The following is a 22,988-nucleotide window of genomic DNA, read 5'->3' as shown; positions in this document are numbered from 1 at the left end:
ATATCCAATCAAGGACATCATGTAATCTCAGATTTGTAGTACAACATACTCGATAAAAAGCAACCCATGAGTATTTGACCACGGGCTAGTCAGTTAGTGAGTAGAAAACATCTTCTTTTCATCAGATTTAACCTGAAGCATGGTAGATGATTCCAACTCTCTTCCAAGTGGAATACTTGAGTTCCATGAATCGATACATGGTAACATACATATAGACAAAAAGGCACCTTTGGAATCCCCTCTCTTCCAAGATGAGGTTGCATGGCAGGGAAGAAATCTAAAGTCAATTATGGAACACTCTGTTGGATAAACATGAGAGAATTCCATGCACAGAGGACAAATTTCAATGACACCCTGAAATCTCAAAGATACCATAGGGCTTACTGACTTTCACCTCTGTGCAACTTGTTCATTTTGACTTTGAGAAACCAGGAGATAAGAATGACCATACTGTACAGTATGACTCATGGCTAATGCCCTGGTGGTAGCTCCAACAGCTGTCAATGAGATGGTAGTAACAATGGTGGCTGTAGTTCCAAGATCCCTTTTCTGTCTGAAGAGAGTCATAGCGTGAGGGGCATCAATGGGCACAGGCACCCAGCGAGGCATGCGAGTAACCAGGGCATACCTAAATTTACTAGCATTCCAGCATTGGGCAAAAAAGCAAGTATCATTACCACAATTACTTGACTCTATCTGGCTAATAATGAATAAAAATGGGGGATATAGACAAACAGGTGTGGGCTTATAGGAAATATTATGAGAAGCCTTAACCCCTCGTTGGAACATCCTGCGTCAGTTCTAGAACTAGCAGTGGTGGTGTCCGAGGTCTGAGTAAGTTCAGGAGACCATTGCCCCCAGGGGCGAGACGTGCTCCATGCCAATTGACTAACTCCATGTTTTCCTCCAATTTTGAAATTCATTTAAGGTTATTAAATTATTTTTTTCCTTTTTTCTTAAATTTTTCATCAATTACACTTTATTCATTCTGCATCCCCCCATTAGCCCCTCCCTCCTCTCCTCCCAATCCCACCCTCCCTCCTCCCTCTGCTTGCATGCCACTCCCCAAGTCCACTAATAGGGGAGGATCTCCTCTCCTTTCTTATTGTAGTCTGTCAGTTCAGACCCTGAATAATCATTAAGCCAATGTAGCTCATGCCTTTGTTGTACATAAAGGAATTAATGCTCAACTAAAAGGAAGCTTGATGGTGTTCAATCAGAGGATTGACCTCTTGTAGGAGCAAATAGATACCCTATGGCAAATCGCTCAACCTGGCTGTCAATGAAAGTATGCTGGACTTTGTGTCACTAGCATACAACATGAGAATTTTTCCTGTGCTGCAAATCTGTCTAAACAATTGTCGAGCTATATTTTAGATAATTGGACTGGAGAATTCGATACTACGATGGAGCAGCTGAGAGTGGCCATTGTCACAGTAAATTCTACCAGAGTGGACGCAGGACTAGCCACAGGATTATCAACATGGATTGCTGCAGCAATGAACCATCTGAAGGAATGGGCGGGCATGGGAGTGTTAGCAGGCCTTCTGGTGTTGGTCTCCTTGGTTTGCCTGTGGTATATATGCAAGATTAGAGAATCACAACAGTGTGATGCAGCCATGATCATTCAGGCCTTTACAGCCATGAAGCAGGACATTCCCCCAAGCATGGTTGGATACCAGAAAAAGCTAAAATGATAAGCTCAGGATGCGAGGCTAAGCACTGCACTCAGGGTCAGCCGCTTTGGACCCAGAGAAGACCATGTCTGATTGGATGCAGGTTGATGCCCCAGGTCCCGCCTCTGAGAAAAAGGTATCGGACGGGTCTGATGCTCTTTGGGTGGATGACACCTAAATGAACATCTGTACAAAGTCCCAATTTATTTCTAATATCAGAGATCAGACCTCTACTCTTGCCTGATGCGTCTAAAACAAAAAGGGGGAACTGTAGAGAGCTGCGGAATGCTATGCCTTAAAGATGGAGCTGGTTTCCGCCTTTCACCTTCCTGATGGTGAGTGCTCTCTGTCACGAACAACTCCACATTTGGCTAAGGCCGAGGATCTGGCTTGCTTCCATGTATGTGGACCTATCTGCATTGCCCCCGTGGCACGCCTGGGTTGGCTACCCAGAGGCTATTTAAGCTGTGGGCTGACTTTCCCCAGGGCCCGAGGATTCTTCAATGTTCCTGAATAAACAGCATTGAAAAAAAAAAAAAAAAAAAAAGAATGACCATACTGCAATGCTATAGGCAGTGCCTCTTCTATGCTTTGTCCAACTTCCCTGCTGCCCACTGAGAGGCGTCCACACTGTGTCTGCTGGCACTGGCAAAGATGCTCTCACAGACAGCTTTTGAGGAAGCCATCAGAAGAAGAAAATTTTTGCCACAGTGGCTAAAATCTGAGGGGATTGGAAGGGAGGAAATGAATTCAATAGTTGGTTCTGGGAAAGACTGAAGTGCTGGCAGACTTGAAGGTCGGGACACTTTAGAAAGTCAAGGTTGCCTAGACGCATTTCCTTTTCTGATAACCTTCATACTTATTATGTTGCAGGCTAAAACTTGGAGAGGTGCTTCCCTTCTGGCAGGACAGGTAAGTGACGCTGCTTCCCATTGTGTCTTTTGTTTGTAGGCAGGCTGCATTCTCGCCTGACGAAATATTTACCTACTGTGTACCACAAGAGATGAGAATTATTTAACGTCCCTCTCATGGCTAAACAACCTAGGCTTCGTCTTGCCTATTGATGGTGGAACACTTGCTATGGCCCTGGCATTGTAGGGGACTTAGCTAGGTAGTCCCACCCCAAGCAAGTGACAAGGATATTACCTAATACCATTAGTATTTTGAGGTGCATTTGGAAAACCAACAGTTGGGTAAAGTTATTGGCATATTTGACTTTCTTTTGAAGCTACCATTGAAGCTTCCAATTCTAAAAAATATATCCAGAAGGACTAAGAAAAGCTTTCTCCCAGCTCCTTCCCTTATCGACATTCAAGCTCAAAGAATTAAACTCTTATTTCTGCCCTGACAGGTGTGGAACCCAAAGGAAGATGATAGGGTGTTAGGAGTCTAGACCCCTAGAGCACAGAACAATAACCCTCACAAATTTCATCTATCCTTGATCCTCTGGCGTGGATACTAAGAGAGCCACCCATGCGTTTTCACTTCCTTTTAAGTAGCATGGAAACATGCAATCTTGCCCTCTAAAATTCAGGTGAATTGCCATAAAGTTTTCGAAAACCCAAACAGAGCTGACAATGAACCATATTTATTCTTTTTATAAATGATTATGGATTATGTTGAGCCAGAAATCTAGTTCTGTCCATTGTCAGAACAAAACAAAACAAAACTAAGAATATTTTTGGTATTAAATGCAATGCCTTCCTTCATCTTGGAAACTGGGTGGGGTTGAGTTCATTTGAAGAAACATGACATGAGAGGTGATACGAAGAGAAGGTTCAGGAATCAGGCACACAGAACCCAACTCCTGTCCCTGTCAATGTCCTGTGGGATACCTGGTGATGTATATGGACCAAAATGTAGCTTGGCCTGTGTGTTGCTTTTTGTTGTCCAAGGAAATATGGAAGGAGCTGGTGGTCATGCGACATACATCACAAAATCCTCCAGAGCATTGACAATTGCAGGACAACTGGAAGGCTCAATACTGGGCACTGTAAGATGGAGAGGAACATACATGGAAGACAGGGAACAGGAGTAGGAAGTGTAAAGGCGGGTTAACATGAAGAGCATAGAATCAAAACCGCAAATAAGGATGTTGAAAAAATCTTATCTAGATAGGAAAAAAAGTCATTTTGCTTTCTTGAATGTTTTCTCTATTCTTACCAAATCTTTGTTGTAAAGATTAAATACATAAGTTCAGGGAACATTCACAGGTACCCGATTTGGGGCCAGTGACACCCACCAAAGGCAATGTGTTGACCTCTATTTTTCTCATATGGTGTCAAAGGGGAAAGGCTCTTTAATCCTGTCCTCTGTGTTTCCCCAGAACCTTTGACAGAATGAGCTACATGCCTCCTGTACAGTTTTGAACTCCCTTGTCAAGGCCCGGGATTCTAGCTCTCTGGGGTTTCACTTGGTAGGTGAAAACTCATGTGTTGAGCGAAGGCCTTTCTGGATCTATGATGACAACAGGTCTCTGAGGACGTTGACTGACTTGAACAGATGCGATGTGAGGTCCAGATATGAGGTCCTCGTGATACCCATGAGGATTTCAGAGCCTGCCTTGCACTCTTCCCTCTTCAGAGAGGATGAGAACTGTGCAGTATGGCATCAGATTCTGAGATTTTTCGAAAAAGGCCTCATAACAGTACCCATACTTGGTTTGATACAATCTTCATTGCTTTCTATTTTCAAAGACATAGCAATGATTCCAAGTGATAGGGAGAAAACCTTTACTATAGGAGTAGGCACATATATCAGGTAGAGATGACTGTAGGTGCAAATGACGTACTCAAAAAATATGTAAGAACTGATGAATTATATGTAAGAACGTGCTGCTCATTCCTAGTCTCCGGCGATGTACCCTTGCACATATGTGGTAAAGTGTCAGGAGGGGAGGTTAGGGCTCATGCCAGTAGTCCCAAGAATATTGGAGGACAATGACTGCCCTCGAACTTTACCCAAAGTTGTGTAAAGGCTGACGTATAACTAATAATTAAAGGATCATTCAATTTATATAGAGGGAAAATTGAAATGGTCTTTCCTGTTGGAGGCTGGGTAAATTCTAGATAATAATGGCTAGGTGAGAAGCCAGGGCACCTGTTGGAGACATTCCCTAGTTTTATTGGTGTTCATCATTTATGTCTTAGCTGCCAAAATCTTCCAGAGCATGTTGTGTTTACCTATCTCTCTCTCGCATGGAAACCATCTCAGTTGATCCATCATGAGAAATGAAAATTGGGCTTTGCTTTCTGTTATTTGTTGTTGTTGTTTCTGTTTTCCTCCTGGGTACATTCATCCTCTTATTGCCACTCTCACACAGATGCAAATCATCTATTCTAACAAAATTTGCGTGTTACCCAAGATCTATGAAAACAACTAATCCTTTATGAAATAAGGAAAGATATTTCTAAAGAACATGTTGCTAGCTGGTAGACCCACAATCCTGATAATGGATCAGACGTGCTAACTCTCCAATGAAACAAGAAAGAACCACACCCTGAATATTCTTAACATCCTCATGATGAACACAATTAATTCAGAACTGACACACACATATATGTATATATATATATATATATATATATATATATATATATATATATATATATATATCTTGCTACTAAGAGACTTTTACGAAGCTGGAGTATAGGACTCTTGGTAACACTTGCTGGATACACAATTTCTAAAGCCATGGTTGAAGCTTGAATATCCAATGAAGGACATCATGTAATCTCAGATGTGTAGTACAACATACTCGATAAAAAGCAACCCATTGTATTTGACCACGGGCTAGTCAGTTAGTGCGTAGAAAACATCTTCTTTTCATCAGATTTAACATGAAGCATGGTAGATGATTCCAACGCTCTTCCAAGTGGAAGACTTGAGTTCCATGAATCGAGACATGGTAACATACAGGTAGACAAAAAGGTACCTTTGGTTTCCCCTCTCTTCCAAGATGAGGTTGCATGGCAGGGAAGAAATCTAAAGTCAATTATGGAACACTCTGTTGAATAAACAAGGAGAGAATTCCATGCACAGAGGACAAATTTCAATCACACCCTGAAATCTCAAAGATACCATTGGGCTTACTGACTTTCACCTCTGTGCAACTTGGTCGTTTTGACTTTGAGAAAGGAGGAGTTAAGAATGACCATACTGCAATGCTATACTCACTGCTTCTTCTTTGCTTTGTCCAACTTCCTCGCTGCCCACTAAGAGGCGTCCACACTGTGCCTGCTGGCACTGGCAAAGATGCTCTCACAGACAGCTTCTGAGGAAGTCATCAGAAGAAGAGAAATCCTTGCCACAGTGGCTAAAATCTGAGGGGATTGGAAGGGAGGAAATGAATTCAATAGTGGGTTCTGGGAAAGACTCAACTGCTGGCAGACTTGAAGGTCGGGACACTTTAGAAAGTCAAGGTTGCCTAGACGCATTTCCTTTTCTGATAACCTTCATACTTATTATGTTGCAGGCTAAAACTTGGAGAGGTGCTTCCCTTCTGGCAGGACAGGTAAGTGATGCTGCTTCCCATTGTGTCTTTTGTTTGTAGACAGGCTGCATTCTCGCCTGACTAAATATTTACCTACTGTGTACCACAAGAGATGAGATTTATTTAACGTCCCTCTCATGGCTAAACAACCTAGGCTTCGTCTTGCCTCTTGATGGTGGAACACTTGCTATGGCCCTGGCATTGTAGGGGACTTAGCTAGGTAGTCCCAACCCAAGCAAGTGACAAGGATACTAACTAATACCATTAGTATTTTGAGGTGCATTTGGAAAACCAACAGTTGGGTGAAGTTATTGGCATATTTGACTATCATTTGAAGCTACCATTGAAGCTTCCAATTCTAAATAATATATCCAGAAGTACTAAGAAAAGCCTTCTCCCAGCTCCTTCCCTTATGGACATTCAAGCTCAAAGAATTAAACTCTTCTTTCTGCCTTGACATGTGTGGAACCCAAAGGAAGATGATTGGGTGTTAGGAGTCTAGACCCGTAGAGCACAGAACAATAACCCTCACAAATTTCATCTATCATTGATCCTCTGGCGTGGATACTAAGAGAGCAACCCATGCGTTTTCACTTCCTTGTAAGTAGCATGGAAACTTGCAATCTTGCCCTCTAAAATTCAGGTGAATTGCCATAAAGTTTTCAAAAACCCAAACAGAGCTGACAATGAACCATATTTATTCTTTTTATAAATGATTATGGATTATGTTGAGCCAGAAATCTAGTTGTCCATTGTCAGAACAAAACAAAACAAAACTAAGAATATTTCTGGTATTAAATGCAATGCATTCCTTCATCTTGGAAACTGGGTGGTGTTGAGTTCATTTGAAGAAACATGACATGAGAGGTGATACGAAGAGAAGATTCAGGAATCAGGCACACAGAACCCAACTCCTGTCCCTGTCAATGTCCTGTGGGATACCTGGAGATGTATATGGACCAAAATGTAGCTTGGCCTGTGTGTTGCTTTTTGTTGTCCAAGGAAATATGGAAGGAGCTAGTGGTCATGCGACATATATCACAAAATCCTCCAGAGCATTGACAATTCCAGGACAACTGGAAGGCTCAGTACTGGGCACTGTAAGATGGAGAGGAACATACATGGAAGACAGGGAACAGGAGGAGGAAGTGTAAAGGCGGGTTAACATGAAGAGCATAGAATCAAAACCGCAAATTAGGATGTTGAAAAATCTTATCTAGATAGGAAAAAAAGTCATTTTGCTTTCTTGAATGTTTTCTCTATTCTTACCAAATCTTTGTTGTAAAGATTAAATACATAAGTTCAGGGAACATTCACAGGTACCCGATTTGGGGCCAGTGACACCCACCAAAGGCAATGTGTTGACCTCTATTTTTCTCATATGGTGTCAAAGGGGAAAGGCTCTTTAATCCTGTCCTCTGTGTTTCCACAGAACGTTTGACAGAATGAGCTACATGCCTCCTGCACAGTTTTGAACTTCCTTGTCAAGGCCCAGGAGTCTAGCTCTCTGGGGTTTCACTTGGTAGGTGAAAACTCATGTGTTGAGCGAAGGCCTTTCTGGATCTATGATGACAACAGGTATATGAGGACGTTGACTGACTCGAACAGATGCGATCTGAGGTCCAGATATGAGGTCCTCGTGAGACCCATGAGGATTTCAGAGCCTGCCTTGCACTCTTCCCTCTTCAGAGAGGATGAGAACTGTGCAGTATGGCATCACATTGTGAGATTTTTCGAAAAAGGCCTCATAACAGTACCCATACTTTGTTTGATACAATCTTACTTGCTTTCTATTTTCAAAGAGATAGAAATGATTCCAAGTGATAGGGAGACAACCTTTACTATAGGAGTAGGCACATATATCAGGTAGAGATGACTGTTGGTGCAAATGACGTACTCAAAAAATATGTAAGAACTGATGAATTCGAACGTGCTGCTCATTCCTAGTCTCCGGCGATGTACCCTTGCACATATTTGGTAAAGTGTCAGGAGGGGAGGTTAGGGCTCATGCCAGTAGTCCCAAGAATATTGGAGGACAAGGACTGCAATCGCACTTTACCCAAAGTTGTGTAAAGGCTGACGTATAACTAATAATTAAAGGATCATTCAATTTATATAGAGTGAAAATTGAAATGGTCTTTCCTGTTGGAGGCTGGGTAAATTCTAGATAATAATGGCTAGGTGAGAAGCCAGGGCACCTGTTGGAGACATTCCCTAGTTTTATTGGTGTTCATCATTTATGTCTTAGCTCCCAAAATCTTCCAGAGCATGTTGTGTTTACCTTTCTCTCTCTCGCATGGAAACCATCTCAGTTGATCCATCATGAGAAATGACAATTGGGCTTTGCATTCTGTTATTTGTTGTTGTTGTTTCTGTTTTCCTCCTGGGTACATTCATCCTCTTATTGCCGTTCTCACACAGATGCAAATCATCTATTCTAACAAAATTTGCGTGTTACCCAAGATCTATGAAAACAACTATTCCTTTATGAAACAAGGAAAGATATTTCTAAAGAACATGTTGCTAGCTGGTAGACCTACAATCCTGATAATGAATCAGATGCGCTAACTCTTCAATGAAACAAGAAAGAACCACACACTGAATCTTCTTTACATCCTCATGATATACACAATTAATTCAGAACTGACACACACATATATGTATATATATATATATCTTACTACTAACAGACTTTTACGAAGCTGTAGCATAGGACTCTTGGTAACACTTGCTGGATACACAATTTCTAAAGCCATGGTTGAAGCTTGAATATCCAATCAAGGACATCATGTAATCTCAGATGTGTAGTACAACATACTCGATAAAAAGCAACCCATGTGTATTTGACCACGGGCTAGTCAGTTAGTGCGTAGAAAACATCTTCTTTTCATCAGATTTAACCTGAAGCATGGTAGATGATTCCAACGCTCTTCCAAGTGGAAGACTTGAGTTTTTATGAATCGAGACATGGTAACATACATGTAGACAAAAAGGTACCTTTGGATTCCCCTCTCTTCCAAGATGAGGTTGCATGGCAGGGAAGAAATCTAAAGTCAATTATGGAACACTCTGATGGATAAACAAGGAGAGAATTCCATGCACAGAGGACAAATTTCAATGACACCCTGAAATCTCAAAGATACCATTGGGCTTACTGACTTTCACCTCTGTGCAACTTGGTCGTTTTGACTTTGAGAAAGGAGGAGTTAAGAATGACCATACTGCAATGCTATACTCACTGCTTCTTCTTTGCTTTGTCCAACTTCCTCGCTGCCCACTGAGAGGCGTCCACACTGTGCCTGCTGGCACTGGCAAAGATGCTCTCACAGACAGCTTCTGAGGAAGTCATCAGAAGAAGAGAAATCCTTGCCACAGTGGCTAAAATCTGAGGGGATTGGAAGGGAGGAAATGAATTCAATAGTTGGTTCTGGGAAAGACTGAAGTGCTGGCAGACTTGAAGGTCGGGACACTTTAGAAAGTCAAGGTTGCCTAGATGCATTTCATTTTCTGATAACCTTCATACTTATTATGTTGCAGGCTAAAACTTGGAGAGGTGCTTCCCTTCTGGCAGGACAGGTAAGTGACGCTGCTTCCCATTGTGTCTTTTGTTTGTAGACAGGCTGCATTCTCGCCTGACGAAATATTTACCTACTGTGTACCACAAGAGATGAGATTTATTTAACATCCCTCTCATGGCTAAACAACCTAGGCTTCATCTTGCCTATTGATGGTGGAACACTTGCTATGGCCCTGGCATTGTAGGGGACTTAGCTAGGTAGACCAAACCCAAGCAAGTGACAAGGATACTAACTAATACCATTAGTATTTTGAGGTGCATTTGGAAAACCAACAGTTGGGTGAAGTTATTGGCATATTTGACTTTCTTTTGAAGCTACCATTGAAGCTTCCAATTCTAAATAATATATCCAAAAGTACTAAGAAAAGCCTTCTCCCAGCTCCTTCCCTTATCGACATTCATGCTCAAAGAATTAAACTTTTATTTCTGCCCTGACAGGTGTGGAACCCAAAGGAAGATGATAGGGTGTTAGGAGTCTAGACCCCTAGAGCACAGAACAATAACCCTCACAAATTTCATCTATCCTTGATCCTCTGGCGTGGATACTAAGAGAGCAACCCATGCGTTTTCACTTCCTTGTAAGTAGCATGGAAACATGCAATCTTGCCCTCTAAAATTCAGGTGAATTACCATAAAGTTTTCAAAAACCCAAACAGAGCTGACAATGAACCATATTTATTCTTTTTATAAATGATTATGGATTATGTTGAGCCAGAAATCTAGTTGTCCATTGTCCGAACAAAACAAAACAAAACTAAGAATATTTTCGGTATTAAATGCAATGCCTTCCTTCATCTTGGAACCTGGGTGGTGTTGAGTTCATTTGAAGAAACATGACATGAGAGGTGATAAGAAGAGAAGGATCAGGAATCAGGCACACAGAACCCAACTCCTGTCCCTGTCAATGTCCTGTGGGATACCTGGTGATGTATATGGACCAAAATATAGCTTGGCCTGTGTGTTGCTTTTTGTTGTCCAAGGAAATATGGAAGGAGCTGGTGGTCATGGGACATACATCACAAAATCCTCCAGAGCATTGACAATTGCAGGACAACTGGAAGGCTCAATACTGGGCACTGTAAGATGGAGAGGAACATACATGGAAGACAGGGAACAGGAGTAGGAAGTGTAAAGGCGGGTTAACATGACGAGCATAGAATCAAAACCGCAAATTAGGATGTTGAAAAATCTTATCTAGATAGGAAAAAAGTCATTTTGCTTTCTTGAATGTTTTCTCTATTCTTACCAAATCTTTGTTGTAAAGATTAAATACATAAATTCAAGGAACATTCACAGGTACCCGATTTGGGGCCAGTGACACCCACCAAAGGCAATGTGTTGACCTCTATTTTTCTCATATGGTTTCAAAGGGGAAAGGCTCTTTAATCCTGTCCTCTGTGTTTCCCCAGAACCTTTCACAGAATGAGCTACATGCCTCCTGCACAGTTTTGAACTTCCTTGTCAAGGCCCAGGAGTCTAGCTCTCTGGGATTTCACTTGGTAGGTGAAAACTCATGTGTTGAGCGAAGGCCTTTCTGGATCTATGATGACAACAGGTCTCTGAGGACGTTGACTGACTTGAACAGATGCGATCTGAGGTCCAGATATGAGGTCCTCGTGAGACCCATGAGGAGTTCATAGCCTGCCTTGCACTCTTCCCTCTTCAGAGAGGATGAAAACTGTGCAGTATGGCATCAGATTCTGAGATTTTTCGAAAACGGCCTCATAACAATACCCATACTTGGTTTGATACAATCTTCATTGCTTTCTATTTTCAAAGAGATAGAAATGATTCCAAGTGATAGGGAGACAACCTTTACTAAAGGAGTAGGCACATATATCAGGTAGAGATGACTGTAGGTGCAAATGACGTACTCAAAAAATATGTAAGAACTGATGAATTCGAACGTGCTGCTCATTCCTAGTCTCCGGCGATGTACCCTTGCACATATGTGGTAAAGTGTCAGGCTGGGAGGTTAGGGCTCATGCCAGTAGTCCCAAGAATATTGGAGGACAATGACTGCCCTCGCACTTTTCCCAAAGTTGTGTAAAGGCTGACGTATAACTAATAATTAAAGGATCATTCAATTTATATAGAGGGAAAATTGAAATGGTCTTTCCTGTTGGAGGCTTGGTAAATTCTAGATAATAATGGCTAGGTGAGAAACCAGGGCACCTGTTGGAGACATTCCCTAGTTTTATTGGTGTTCATCATTTATGTCTTAGCTGCCAAAATCTTCCAGAGCATGTTGTGTTTACCTATCTCTTTCTCGCATGGAAACCATCTCAGTTGATCCATCATGAGAAATGACAATTGGGCTTTGCTTTCTGTTACTTGTTGTTGTTGTTTTTCTTTTCCTCCTGGGTACATTCATCCTCTTATTGCCGCTCTCACACAGATGCAAATCATCTATTCTAACAAAATTTGCGTGTTACCCAAGATCTATGAAAACAACTATTCCTTTATGAAACAAGGAAAGATATTTCTAAAGAACATGTTGCTAGCTGGTAGACCCACAATCCTGATAATGGATCAGATGCGCTAACTCTTCAATGAAACAAGAAAGAACCACACACTGAATCTTCTTAACATCCTCATGATGAACACAATTAATTCAGAACTGACACACACATATATGTATATATATATATATATATATATATATATATATATATATATATATCTTACTACTAACAGACTTTTACGAAGCTGTAGCATAGGACTCTTGGTAACACTTGCTGGATACACAATTTCTAAAGCCATGTTTGAAGCTTGAATATCCAATCAAGGACATCATGTAATCTCAGATGTGTAGTACAACATACTCGATAAAAAGCAACCCATGTGTATTTGACCACGGGCTAGTCAGTTAGTGCGAAGAAAACATCTTCTTTTCATCAGATTTAACCTGAAGCATGGTAGATGATTCCAATGCTCTTCCAAGTGGAAGACTTGAGTTTTTATGAATCGAGACATGGTAACATACATGTAGACAAAAAGGTACCTTTGGATTCCCCTCTCTTCCAAGATGAGGTTGCATGGCATGGAAGAAATCTAAAGTCAATTATGGAACACTCTGTTGGATAAACAAGGAGAGAATTCCATGCACAGAGGACAAATTTCAATGACACCCTGAAATCTCAAAGATACCATTGGGCTTACTGACTTTCACCTCTGTGCAACTTGGTCGTTTTGACTTTGAGAAAGGAGGAGTTAAGAATGACCATACTGCAATGCTATACTCACTGCTTCTTCTTTGCTTTGTCCAACTTCCTCGCTGCCCACTGAGAGGCGTCCACACTGTGCCTGCTGGCACTGGCAAAGATGCTCTCACAGACAGCTTCTGAGGAAGTCATCAGAAGAAGAGAAATCCTTGCCACAGTGGCTAAAATCTGAGGGGATTTGAAGGGAGGAAATTAATTCAATAGTTGGTTCTGGGAAAGACTGAACTGCTGGCAGACTTGAGGGTCGGGACACTTTAGAAAGTCAAGGTTGCCTAGACGCATTTCATTTTCTGATAACCTTCATACTTATTATGTTGCAGGCTAAAACTTGGAGAGGTGCTTCCCTTCTGGCAGGACAGGTAAGTGATGCTGCTTCCCATTGTGTCTTTTGTTTGTAGACAGGCTGCATTCTCGCTGACGAAATATTTACCTACTGTGTACCACAAGAGATGAGATTTATTTAACGTCCCTCTCATGGCTAAACAACCTAGGCTTCATCTTGCCTATTGATGGTGGAACACTTGCTATGGCCCTGGCATTGTAGGGGACTTAGCAAGTTAGACCAAACCCAAGCAAGTGACAAGGATACTAACTAATACCATTAGTATTTTGAGGTGCATTTGGAAAACCAACAGTTAGGTGAAGTTATTGGCATATTTGACTTTCTTTTGAAGCTACCATTGAAGCTTCCAATTCTAAATAATATATCCAGAAGTACTAAGAAAAGCCTTCTCCCAGCTCCTTCCCTTATCGACATTCAAGCTCAAAGAATTAAACTCTTATTTCTGCCCTGACAGGTGTGGAACCCAAAGGAAGATGATAGGGTGTTAGGAGTCTAGACCCCTAGAGCACAGAACAATAACCCTCACAAATTTCATCTATCCTTGATCCTCTGGCGTGGATACTAAGAGAGCAACCCATGCGTTTTCACTTCCTTGTAAGTAGCATGGAAACATGCAATCTTGCCCTCTAAAATTCAGGTGAATTGCCATAAAGTTTTCAAAAACCCAAACAGAGCTGACAAGGAACCATATTTATTCTTTTTATAAATGATTATGGATTATGTTGAGCCAGAAATCTAGTTGTCCATTGTCAGAACAAAACAAAACAAAACTAAGAATATTTTTGGTATTAAATGCAATGGCTTCCTTCATCTTGGAACCTGGGTGGTGTTGAGTTCATTTGAAGAAACATGACATGAGAGGTGATAAGAAGAGAAGGTTCAGGAATCAGGCACACAGAACCCAACTCCTGTCCCTGTCAATGTCCTGTGGGATACCTGGTGATGTATATGGACCAAAATATAGCTTGGCTTGTGTGTTGCTTTTTGTTGTCCAAGGAAATATGGAAGGAGCTGGTGGTCATGCGACATACATCACAAAATCCTCCAGAGCATTGACAATTGCAGGACAACTGGAAGGCTCAATACTGTGCACTGTAAGATGGAGAGGAACATACATGGAAGACAGGGAACCTGAGGAGGAAGTGTAAAGGCGGGTTAACATGATGAACATAGAATCAAAACCGCAAATTAGGATGTTGAAAAAATCTTATCTAGATAGGAAAAAAGTCATTTTGCTTTCTTGAATGTTTTCTCTATTCTTACCAAATCTTTGTTGTAAAGATTAAATACATAAATTCAAGGAACATTCACAGGTACCCGATTTGGGGCCAGTGACACCCACCAAAGGCTATGTGTTGACCTCTATTTTTCTCATATGGTGTCAAAGGGGAAAGGCTCTTTAATCCTGTCCTCTGTGTTTCCCCAGAACCTTTGACAGAATGAGCTACATGCCTCCTGCACAGTTTTGAACTTCCTTGTCAAGGCCCAGGAGTCTAGCTCTCTGGGATTTCACTTGGTAGGTGAAAACTCATGTGTTGAGCGAAGGCCTTTCTGGATCTATGATGACAACAGGTCTCTGAGGACGTTGACTGACTTGAACAGATGCGATCTGAGGTCCAGATATGAGGTCCTCGTGAGACCCATGAGGAGTTCAGAGCCTGCCTTGCACTCTTCCCTCTTCAGAGAGGATGAGAACTGTGCAGTATGGCATCAGATTCTGAGATTTTTCGAAAAAGGCCTCATAACAATACCCATACTTGGTTTGATACAATCTTCATTGCTTCCTATTTTCAAAGAGATAGAAATGATTCCAAGTGATAGGGAGACAACCTTTACTATAGGAGTAGGCACATATATCAGGTAGAGATGACTGTAGGTGCAAATGACGTACTCAAAAAATATGTAAGAACTGATGAATTAGAACGTGCTGCTCATTCCTAGTCTCCGGCGATGTACCCTTGCACATATGTGGTAAAGTGTCAGGCTGGGAGGTTAGGGCTCATTCCAGTAGTCCCAAGAATATTGGAGGACAATGACTGCCCTCGCACTTTTCCCAAAGTTGTGTAAAGGCTGACGTATAACTAATAATTAAAGGATCATTCAATTTATATAGAGGGAAAATTGAAATGGTCTTTCCTGTTGGAGGCTGGGTAAATTCTAGATAATAATGGCTAGGTGAGAAGCCAGGGCACCTGTTGGAGACATTCCCTAGTTTTATTGGTGTTCATCATTTATGTCTTAGCTGCCAAAATCTTCCAGAGCATGTTGTGTTTACCTATCTCTTTCTCGCATGGAAACCATCTCAGTTGATCCATCATGAGAAATGACAATTGGGCTTTGCTTTCTGTTACTTGTTGTTGTTGTTTTTCTTTTCCTTTTGGGTACATTCATCCTCTTATTGCCGCTCTCACACAAATGCAAATCATCTATTCTAACAAAATTTGCGTGTTACCCAAGATCTATGAAAACAACTATTCCTTTATGAAACAAGGAAAGATATTTCTAAAGAACATGTTGCTAGCTGGTAGACCCACAATCCTGATAATGGATCAGATGCACTAACTCTTCAATGAAACAAGAAAGAACCACACACTGAATCTTCTTAACATCCTCATGATGAACACAATTAATTCACAACTGACACACACATATATGTATATATATATATATATATATCTTACTACTAACAGACTTTTACGAAGCTGTAGCATAGGACTCTTGGTAACACTTGCTGGATACACAATTTCTAAAGCCATGTTTGAAGCTTGAATATCCAATCAAGGACATCATGTAATCTCAGATGTGTAGTACAACATACTCGATAAAAAGCAACCCATGTGTATTTGACCACGGGCTAGTCAGTTAGTGCGAAGAAAACATCTTCTTTTCATCAGATTTAACCTGAAGCATGGTAGATGATTCCAATGCTCTTCCAAGTGGAAGACTTGAGTTTTTATGAATCGAGACATGGTAACATACATGTAGACAAAAAGGTACCTTTGGATTCCCCTCTCTTCCAAGATGAGGTTGCATGGCATGGAAGAAATCTAAAGTCAATTATGGAACACTCTGTTGGATAAACAAGGAGAGAATTCCATGCACAGAGGACAAATTTCAATGACACCCTGAAATCTCAAAGATACCATTGGGCTTACTGACTTTCACCTCTGTGCAACTTGGTCGTTTTGACTTTGAGAAAGGAGGAGTTAAGAATGACCATACTGCAATGCTATACTCACTGCTTCTTCTTTGCTTTGTCCAACTTCCTCGCTGCCCACTGAGAGGCGTCCACACTGTGCCTGCTGGCACTGGCAAAGATGCTCTCACAGACAGCTTCTGAGGAAGTCATCAGAAGAAGAGAAATCCTTGCCACAGTGGCTAAAATCTGAGGGGATTTGAAGGGAGGAAATTAATTCAATAGTTGGTTCTGGGAAAGACTGAACTGCTGGCAGACTTGAGGGTCGGGACACTTTAGAAAGTCAAGGTTGCCTAGACGCATTTCATTTTCTGATAACCTTCATACTTATTATGTTGCAGGCTAAAACTTGGAGAGGTGCTTCCCTTCTGGCAGTACAGGTAAGTGACGCTGCTTCCCATTGTGTCTTTTGTTTGTAGACAGGCTGCATTCTCGCTGACGAAATATTTACCTACTGTGTACCACAAGAGATGAGATTTATTTAACGTCCCTCTCATGGCTAAACAACCTAGGCTTCATCTTGCCTATTGATGGTGGAACACTTGCTATGGCCCTGGCATTGTAGGGGACTTAGCAAGTTAGACCAAACCCAAGCAAGTGACAAGGATACTAACTAATACCATTAGTATTTTGAGGTGCATTTGGAAAACCAACAGTTAGGTGAAGTTATTGGCATATTTGACTTTCTTTTGAAGCTACCATTGAAGCTTCCAATTCTAAATAATATATCCAGAAGTACTAAGAAAAGCCTTCTCCCAGCTCCTTCCCTTATCGACATTCAAGCTCAAAGAATTAAACTCTTATTTCTGCCCTGACAGGTGTGGAACCCAAAGGAAGATGATAGGGTGTTAGGAGTCTAGACCCCTAGAGCACAGAACAATAACCCTCACAAATTTCATCTATCATTGATCCTCTGGCGTGGATACTAAGAGAGCAACCCATGCGTTTTCACTTCCTTGTAAGTAGCATGGAAACATGCAATCTTGCCCTCTAAAATTCAGGTGAATTGCCATAAAGTTTTCAAAAACCCAAACAGAGCTGACAAGGAACCATATTTATTCTTTTTATAAATGATTATGGATTATGTTGAGCCAGAAATCTAGTTGTCCATTGTCAGAACAAAACAAAACAAAACTAAGAATATTTTTGGTATTAAATGCAATGGCTTCCTTCATCTTGGAACCTGGGTGGTGTTGAGTTCATTTGAAGAAACATGACATGAGAGGTGATAAGAAGAGAAGGTTCAGGAATCAGGCACACAGAACCCAACTCCTGTCCCTGTCAATGTCCTGTGGGATACCTGGTGATGTATATGGACCAAAATATAGCTTGGCTTGTGTGTTGCTTTTTGTTGTCCAAGGAAATATGGAAGGAGCTGGTGGTCATGCGACATACATCACAAAATCCTCCAGAGCATTGACAATTGCAGGACAACTGGAAGGCTCAATACTGTGCACTGTAAGATGGAGAGGAACATACATGGAAGACAGGGAACCTGAGGAGGAAGTGTAAAGGCGGGTTAACATGATGAACATAGAATCAAAACCGCAAATTAGGATGTTGAAAAAATCTTATCTAGATAGGAAAAAAGTCATTTTGCTTTCTTGAATGTTTTCTCTATTCTTACCAAATCTTTGTTGTAAAGATTAAATACATAAATTCAAGGAACATTCACAGGTACCCGATTTGGGGCCAGTGACACCCACCAAAGGCTATGTGTTGACCTCTATTTTTCTCATATGGTGTCAAAGGGGAAAGGCTCTTTAATCCTGTCCTCTGTGTTTCCCCAGAACCTTTGACAGAATGAGCTACATGCCTCCTGCACAGTTTTGAACTTCCTTGTCAAGGCCCAGGAGTCTAGCTCTCTGGGATTTCACTTGGTAGGTGAAAACTCATGTGTTGAGCGAAGGCCTTTCTGGATCTATGATGACAACAGGTCTCTGAGGACGTTGACTGACTTGAACAGATGCGATCTGAGGTCCAGATATGAGGTCCTCGTGAGACCCATGAGGAGTTCAGAGCCTGCCTTGCACTCTTCCCTCTTCAGAGAGGATGAGAACTGTGCAGTATGGCATCAGATTCTGAGATTTTTCGAAAAAGGCCTCATAACAATACCCATACTTGGTTTGATACAATCTTCATTGCTTCCTATTTTCAAAGAGATAGAAATGATTCCAAGTGATAGGGAGACAACCTTTACTATAGGAGTAGGCACATATATCAGGTAGAGATGACTGTAGGTGCAAATGACGTACTCAAAAAATATGTAAGAACTGATGAATTAGAACGTGCTGCTCATTCCTAGTCTCCGGCGATGTACCCTTGCACATATGTGGTAAAGTGTCAGGCTGGGAGGTTAGGGCTCATTCCAGTAGTCCCAAGAATATTGGAGGACAATGACTGCCCTCGCACTTTTCCCAAAGTTGTGTAAAGGCTGACGTATAACTAATAATTAAAGGATCATTCAATTTATATAGAGGGAAAATTGAAATGGTCTTTCCTGTTGGAGGCTGGGTAAATTCTAGATAATAATGGCTAGGTGAGAAGCCAGGGCACCTGTTGGAGACATTCCCTAGTTTTATTGGTGTTCATCATTTATGTCTTAGCTGCCAAAATCTTCCAGAGCATGTTGTGTTTACCTATCTCTTTCTCGCATGGAAACCATCTCAGTTGATCCATCATGAGAAATGACAATTGGGCTTTGCTTTCTGTTACTTGTTGTTGTTGTTTTTCTTTTCCTTTTGGGTACATTCATCCTCTTATTGCCGCTCTCACACAAATGCAAATCATCTATTCTAACAAAATTTGCGTGTTACCCAAGATCTATGAAAACAACTATTCCTTTATGAAACAAGGAAAGATATTTCTAAAGAACATGTTGCTAGCTGGTAGACCCACAATCCTGATAATGGATCAGATGCACTAACTCTTCAATGAAACAAGAAAGAACCACACACTGAATCTTCTTAACATCCTCATGATGAACACAATTAATTCACAACTGACACACACATATATGTATATATATATATATATATATCTTACTACTAACAGACTTTTACGAAGCTGTAGCATAGGACTCTTGGTAACACTTGCTGGATACACAATTTCTAAAGCCATGGTTGAAGCTTGAATATCCAATCAAGGACATCATGTAATCTCAGATGTGTAGTACAACATCCTCGATAAAATCAACCCAGTGTATTTGACCACAGGCTAGTCAGTTAGTGCGTAGAAAACATCTTCTTTTCATCAGATTTAACCTGAAGCATGGTAGATGATTCCAATGCTCTTCCAAGTGGAAGACTTGAGTTCCATGAATCGAGACATGGTAACATACATGTAGACAAAAAGTTACCTTTGGATTCCCCTCTCTTCCAAGATGAGGTTGCATGGCAGGGAAGAAATCTAAAGTCAATTATGGAACACTCTGTTGGATAAACAAGGAGAGAATTCCATGCACAGAGGACAAATTTCAATGACATCCTGAAATCTCAAAGATACCATTGGGCTTACTGACTTTCACCTCTGTGCAACTTGGTCGTTTTGACTTTGAGAAAGGAGGAGTTAAGAATGACCATACTGCAATGCTATACGCACTGCTTCTTCTTTGCTTTGTCCAACTTCCTCGCTGCCCACTGAGAGGCGTACACAATGTGCCTGTTGGCACTGGCAAAGATGCTCTCACAGATAGCTTCTGAGGAAGTCATCAGAAGAGGAGAAATCCTTGCCACAGTGGCTAAAATCTGAGGGGATTGGAAGGGAGGAAATGAATTCAATAGTTGGTTCTGGGAAAGACTGAACTGCTGGCAGACTTGAAGGTCGGGACACTTTAGAAAGTCAAGGTTGCCTAGACGCATTTCCTTTTCTGATAACCTTCATACTTATTATGTTGCAGGCTAAAACTTGGAGAGGTGCTTCCCTTCTGGCAGGACAGGTAAGTGACGCTGCTTCCCATTGTGTCTTTTGTTTGTAGGCAGGCTGCATTCTCGCCTGACTAAATATTTACCTACTGTGTACCACAAGAGATGAGAATTATTTAACGTCCCTCTCATGGCTAAACAACCTAGGCTTCGTCTTGCCTCTTGATGGTGGAACACTTGCTATGGCCCTGGCATTGTAGGGGACTTAGCTAGGTAGTCCCAACCCAAGCAAGTGACAAGGATACTACCTAATACCATTAGTATTTTGAGGTGGATTTGGAAAACCAACAGTTGGGTGAAGTTATTGGCATATTTGACTTTCTTTTGAAGCTACCATTGAAGCTTCCAATTCTAAATAATATATCCAGAAGTACTAAGAAAAGCCTTCTCCCAGCTCCTTCCCTTATCGACATTCAAGCTCAAAGAATTAAACTCTTATTTCTGCCCTGACAGGTGTGGAACCCAAAGGACGATGATAAGGTGTTAGGAGTCTAGACCCCTAGAGCACAGAACAATAACCCTCACAAATTTCATCTATCCTTGATCCTCTGGCGTGGATACTAAGAGAGCCACCCATGCGTTTTCACTTCCTTGTAAGTAGCATGGAAACATGCAATCTTGCCCTTAAAATTCAGGTGAATTGTCATAAATTTTTCGAAAACTCAAACAGAGCTGACAATGAACCATATTTATTCTTTTTATAAATGATTATGGATTATGTTGAGCCAGAAATCTAGTTGTCCATTGTCGGAACAAAAAAAAACAAAACTAAGAATATTTTTGGTATTAAATGCAATGCCTTCCTTCATCTTGGAAACTGGGTGGTGTTGAGTTCATTTGAAGAAACATGACATGAGAGGTGATACGAAGAGAAGGTTCAGGAATCAGGCACACAGAACCCAACTCCTGTCCCTGTCAATGTCCTGTGGGATACCTGGTGATGTATATGAACCAAAATGTAGCTTGGCCTGTGTTTTGCTTTTTGTTGTCCAAGGAAATATGGAAGGAGCTGGTGGTCATGCGACATACATCACAAATCCTCCAGAGCATTGACAATTGCAGAACAACTGGAAGGCTCAATACTGTGCACTGTAAGATGGAGAGGAACATACATGGAAGACAGGGAACGGGAGGAGGAAGTGTAAAGGCGGGTTAACATGACGAGCATAGGATCAAAACCGCAAATTAGGATGTTGAAAAAATCTTATCTAGATAGGAAAAAAAGTCATTTTGCTTTCTTGAATGTTTTCTCTATTCTTACCAAATCTTTGTTGTAAAGATTAAATACATAAGTTCAGGGAACATTCACAGGTACCCGATTTGGGGCCAGTGACACCCACCAAAGGCAATGTGTTAACCTCTATTTTTCTCATATGGTGTCAAAGGGGAAAGGCTCTTTAATCCTGTCCTCTGTGTTTCCCCAGAACCTTTGACAGAATGAGGTACATGCCTCCTGCACAGTTTTGAACTTCCTTGTCAAGGCCCAGGAGTCTAGCTTTCTGGGGTTTCACTTGGTAGGTGAAAACTCATGTGTTGAGCAAAGGCCTTTCTGGATCTATGATGACAACAGGTCTCTGAGGACGTTGACTGACTTGAACAGATGCGATCTGAAGTCCAGATATGAGGTCCTCGTGAGAACCATGAGGATTTCAGAGCTTGCCTTGCACTCTTCCCTCTTCAGAGAGGATGAGAACTGTGCAGTATGGCATCAGATTCTGAGATTTTTCGAAAAAGGCCTCATAACAGTACCCATACTTGGTTTGATACAATCTTCATTGCTTTCTATTTTCAAAGAGATAGAAATGATTCCAAGTGATAGGGAGACAACCTTTACTATAGGAATAGGCACATATATCAGATAGAGATGACTGTAGGTGCAAATGACGTACTCAAAAAATATGTAAGAAATGATGAATTCGAACGTGCTGCTCATTCCTAGTCTCCGGCGATGTACCCTTGCAATTATGTGGTAAAGTGTCAGGAGGGGAGGTTAGGGCTCATGCCAGTAGTCCCAAGAATATTGAAGGACAAGGACTGCCCTCGTACTTTACCCAAAGTTGTGTAAAGGCTGACGTATAACTAATAATTAAAGGATCATTCAATTTATATAGAGGGAAAATTGAAATGGTCTTTCCTGCTGGAGGCTGGGTAAATTCTAGATAATAATGGCTAAGTGAGAAGCCAGGGCACCTGTTGGAGACATTCCCTAGTTTTATTGGTGTTCATCATTTATGTCTTAGCTGCCAAAATCTTCCAGAGCATGTTGTGTTTACCTATCTCTCTCTCGCATGGAAACCATCTCAGTTGATCCTTCATGAGAAATGACAATTGGGCTTTGCTTTCTGTTACTTGTTGTTGTTGTTTCTGTTTTCCTCCTGGGTACATTCATCCTCTCATTGCCGCTCTCACACAGATGCAAATCATCTATTCTAACAAAATTTGCGTGTTACCCAAGATCTATGAAAACAACTATTCCTTCATGAAACAAGGAAAGATATTTCTAAAGAACATGTTGCTAGCTGGTAGATCTACAATCCTGATAATGGATCAGAGGCGC

At 41.3% G+C, this 22,988-nt stretch overlaps 6 non-coding genes across 6 annotated transcripts; all 6 read left to right on the top strand.

Moving 5' to 3' along the window:
• The first annotated feature begins 4,129 nt into the window (after window positions 1-4,129).
• LOC132647406 (small nucleolar RNA SNORD109A) lies at window positions 4,130-4,194 on the top strand. Its single transcript, XR_009585774.1, has one exon. It is a non-coding gene; the product is annotated as a small nucleolar RNA SNORD109A (small nucleolar RNA).
• Window positions 4,195-7,727: 3,533 nt separating this feature from the next.
• On the top strand, window positions 7,728-7,792 carry LOC132647321 (small nucleolar RNA SNORD109A). Its single transcript, XR_009585689.1, has one exon. It is a non-coding gene; the product is annotated as a small nucleolar RNA SNORD109A (small nucleolar RNA).
• Window positions 7,793-11,281: 3,489 nt separating this feature from the next.
• On the top strand, window positions 11,282-11,346 carry LOC132647864 (small nucleolar RNA SNORD109A). Its single transcript, XR_009586204.1, has one exon. It is a non-coding gene; the product is annotated as a small nucleolar RNA SNORD109A (small nucleolar RNA).
• A 3,519-nt stretch (window positions 11,347-14,865) lies between these two features.
• On the top strand, window positions 14,866-14,930 carry LOC132647863 (small nucleolar RNA SNORD109A). Its single transcript, XR_009586203.1, has one exon. It is a non-coding gene; the product is annotated as a small nucleolar RNA SNORD109A (small nucleolar RNA).
• A 3,495-nt stretch (window positions 14,931-18,425) lies between these two features.
• On the top strand, window positions 18,426-18,490 carry LOC132647862 (small nucleolar RNA SNORD109A). Its single transcript, XR_009586202.1, has one exon. It is a non-coding gene; the product is annotated as a small nucleolar RNA SNORD109A (small nucleolar RNA).
• A 3,492-nt stretch (window positions 18,491-21,982) lies between these two features.
• On the top strand, window positions 21,983-22,047 carry LOC132647431 (small nucleolar RNA SNORD109A). Its single transcript, XR_009585799.1, has one exon. It is a non-coding gene; the product is annotated as a small nucleolar RNA SNORD109A (small nucleolar RNA).
• The last annotated feature ends 941 nt before the right edge of the window (window positions 22,048-22,988 follow it).

Source organism: Meriones unguiculatus, chromosome 14 (assembly GCF_030254825.1).
Source record: "Meriones unguiculatus strain TT.TT164.6M chromosome 14, Bangor_MerUng_6.1, whole genome shotgun sequence".
Lineage (NCBI taxonomy): Eukaryota > Metazoa > Chordata > Mammalia > Rodentia > Muridae > Meriones > Meriones unguiculatus.
The sequence above is the reverse complement of the archived record's forward strand: the minus strand, read 5'-3'. Positions and strand labels throughout refer to the sequence as shown.